The sequence below is a fragment of the Sorex fumeus genome, unplaced genomic scaffold (genome assembly GCF_029834395.1).
Source record: "Sorex fumeus unplaced genomic scaffold, SorFum_2.1 ptg000070l, whole genome shotgun sequence".
In the NCBI taxonomy this organism is placed as follows: domain Eukaryota; kingdom Metazoa; phylum Chordata; class Mammalia; order Eulipotyphla; family Soricidae; genus Sorex; species Sorex fumeus.
Window position 1 is genome coordinate 825,360 of NW_026606127.1, and position 4,025 is coordinate 829,384.

A 4,025-nucleotide genomic window follows, 5' to 3' on the forward strand; every position below is an offset into this window, starting at 1 on the left:
TCACTATCAGTAGATATGAAACTCACTACACACAAAGATGCACACAGGTTACTTTGAGTCATCTATGTTGTTAATGTGAGTTGACCATTAAACTTCACTGAGACCCTTTGTTCTGTCCTTTATAGGAGCCTCATGAGTCTCACCTTCCATTCAAGTTGAACTTGTAATAAGGTGGAATGAAATCATCAATATGATCCTCACCTCATCCTTCAGGAGAAAAATCCTACATACATTCAAGGTGGTCAAAGTGCAGACAACACCATCCACCTTTTCCTGGAGATGTACACAGGACTGAGGTGAGAACAGCAAAAGGCTCTATTTTAATGTTCTTAATGAAGGATTCAGGGAACAACATTAAACAAACTCATATACCATCTTCCAAAAGAATTATTTTGTAAAACTAATGCCTAGGGGGTAGGGTAAACGATAATATAGTAAAAACCATATTTTTATTTCTGGGACATTAAAGTTCTAAATCTATTTATTCATGCTGCTTTGAAATACATTCCTTGATTAGGAATCATTGTCTGCCATAGGAGTGAGGAAGGACAACAGTCAAAGTAATAAGAAGAGAAAAATATGGAAAAATTAACAACTAATAGGTTTGATAACACATATATTAAAATTGAAATCATACAATGATGAGCATGGTCCTTGTACAGAGATAACATGCAAACTTGTAAAGCATTCCATATTTTTGTTGCAAGAAGAATTAACAGGTATACTTTAAGCTAAGACAATCCCCACAAGTACAAAAATTATACATAAAGAGAGCACAAATCCCCAAAACAACAATCTCTCTCAATGTCAATGGACTAAATGTGCCAATTCAGAGGCACAGAATAGGAAGATGAATTAGAAAACTGAACCCAACATTCTGCTGCCTGCAAGAAACATGTCTGAACAATCAAAGCACCCATGGGCTAAAAGTAAAAGGCTGGGAAACAAGTTTTCAAGAAAATATCACCTCCGCAAACCTGGAGTGGCCATACTAGTATCAGACCACAAGAACTTCAGACTAAAGGTTATCAGAGACAGTGACGGTCATTTCTTAATGATCATGGGATATGTACATCAGAAAGAACTCACCCTCCTCAATGTATATGATCCTAATGACAGACCAGCAAAATACTTTAAAACAACTTCTAATAGACTTATAGAAAAACATTGATAGCAACACAATACTAGTAGGAGATTTCAACACTTCTTTGTCACTTCTCGATAGATCAAACAGACTGAAGCTCAGCAAGGAAATATTTTCTTTAAGGGAAGTAATGAACAACCGATGGCTTAGGGAAGAATCAAAGAGGAAATAAAAAGTTTCCATAAACAAATGAGAATGAGGACACGAGCTACCAGAACTTGTGGGACACAGCAAAAGCAGTGTTAAGAGGAAAGATTATAGTTCTGCCAGAATTCATCAGGAAGAAAGAAAGGGCCTACAAGAATAAATTAGAGCTCAAGATTTTGGAAAATAACCAACAAAAGTAGTCCAAACTAGGATGGAGGAAGGAAATAATAAAACTTGTACCAGACATCAATGAGCTAGAATCCCAAAATACAATTCAGAAGACCAATAAGAACAAAAACTGGTTCTTTGAGAAAATAAATAAGATCATTAAACCATGAGAAGCCTCTCAAAGAAACAAAGAGAAAGAATTCTAATAAATCGAATCAGAAATGCAAAGGGGGTATCCTAATAGAAAGTACAGAAATCCATAGGATCATCAGAGATTATTTTGAGAATCTTTGCAGCAGGAAATGAGAGAATCTTGAAAAAATTTATAAATTATTGGATTCCAATTACCTCCCAAGGCAGAACCAAGAAGATTTGGAACACTTGACCTATCACTAACAAGGAAATTGAAATGATGGTCAAAATTATACCCCCAAACAGAATCCAGGTCCCAGATGGATTCAATAGTAAACTATTTCAAACCTTTAAAGAGGAACTGCTTCCAACATTTTTAAGATTTTCCTGGAAATTGAAGAAACAGAAATACTCCCAAATAGTTTCTGTGAGGCAAAGATCACCCTAATACTCAAATCGACAGAGACACCACAAAAAAAAGGAAATTGCAGACCTATTTCCTTTGTGAATACAGATACAAAAATTTTCAAGAAAATACCAGCAAAGAGAATCTAGAAACTCAACAAAAGATCACACACTATGACCAAGTAGATTTAGCTTGGGGATGCAAGGATGGCTTAACATTCTCTAGTCAATCAACAGAATACACCATCTCAATAAAATAAAGATAAAAGTCATATGATCATATCAATAGATGTAGATAAAGCATTTGATGAGATCCAGCACCCATTCATGATGAAAAACTCTCAAGAAAATGGGAGTTGAAAGTACTTTCCTCAATATAGTCAAAGCAAATTACCACAAACCCACAACAAGTATTATTCTCAAGGGGGAAAAACCAAAGGCTTGGAGCAGAAATCAATGAAATAGAATTCCAGAATACAATCAGGCACAAAACAAGTTACCCACTCTCAAAACTCCTATTCTTCATAGTACTTGAAGTACTTGCCATATGATTTTGGTAAAAAAAAAAAAAAGATATCAAGGGCAACCATATAAAAAAGGAAGAACTCAAGCTTTTACTATTTGGAGATAATATGATACTATACATAGAAAATCCCAAAGAATCTCCAAAAAAGCTCCTGGGAACAATAGATTTGTTTAGTAAAGTAGCATATTGCAAAATCAATATCTGGTACGCCATGGCTTTCCCATATATTAATAATGAAAGAGAAAAAAGAGATAGAGAAAAACAATCCCATTCACAATAATACCTCAGAAAATCGAGTATATTGGAATCAACTAAAAAGGTTAAGGTAAAGGTAAAGGTAAAGGCCCTCCCGTTGATCGTCGATTTGCTCGAGCGGGCCCAGTAACGTCTCCATTGGAGACTTTGTTGTTACTGTGTCTGGCATATTGAATACTCTCGGTAGCTTGCCGGGCTCTCCGAGAGGGGCGGAGGAATCGAACTCGGGTCGGCCATGTTGACCGCTTGTAAGGCGAACGCCCTACCCGCTGTGCTATCAACCCTTATGTCCTCTCTCCATTTTGAAAGAAATTTCAAATAATTTCAGCAGATCTCTTCAATAGATAAGAATTAAGCATGCATGTGTATGTGCGCGCATACATAATACAATATGTCTAAAAATTAAAAACAATTTCTTAGTACCATTCAATCAGTATTGACATTTTCTTTCTGTTTTGGAAGGTACATCCAGCAATACTCAGGGTTTACTTAAGGAACTATACCAAAAAAAAAAAAACCTACAAAACACTACTTCACAAAATAAGAGAGTATATGAGGAAATGGAATCACATCCCATGCTCATGGATTGAGAGGTTTAACACTGTCAGAATGGCAATACACCCCAAAGCTCTATAAAGATTTAATGCACTTTCTATAAGGATACCCATAACATTTTTCAAATAAATAGATTAAACACTCTTGAAACTCATACAAAACCATAAACTCCCATGAAGAGCTAAAGCAATCTTTGGTAAAAAGAAGGGAACACCTTCCCCAACTTCAATCCCTACTACAAAGTTGTAGTCATCCAAATACCATGATATTCAGATAAAGACAGGCCTCAGATCAATGGAATATAGTCAAATATCTTGACGCTGGCCCTCAGATTATTATTACCTAATCTTTCATAAATGCTCAAGAAATATGAAGTTGAGCTAGGAAGTCTCTTCAGCAACTGGTGCTGGGAAAACTGGACAGCAACATGCAAAAAAAATGAACTCAGACCTCTTTATAGTGCCAGGCACAAAGTCAGATCAAATGTATTAAAGGCCTCACTATCATACCTGAATTCTTAAGATATATGAAGAAAAATGTGGGAAGATCCCTTCATGACATTAAAGCTAAGGGAAACAAAAAAGCAAGCAAGCAAGAAAGAAAGAAAGAAAAAAATTAAAAATTAAAAAATAATGCTGTTTGCAATGCTAAGGATCAATCCCAGATCATCATTTTCTTGCGTTTTTGGGTCAC

At 35.7% G+C, this 4,025-nt stretch overlaps 1 pseudogene; it reads left to right on the forward strand.

Annotated features, from left to right (window-relative positions):
- Positions 1–602: 602 nt before the first annotated feature.
- LOC130037173 (uncharacterized) lies at positions 603–699 on the forward strand (annotated as a pseudogene).
- Positions 700–4,025: the final 3,326 nt, after the last annotated feature.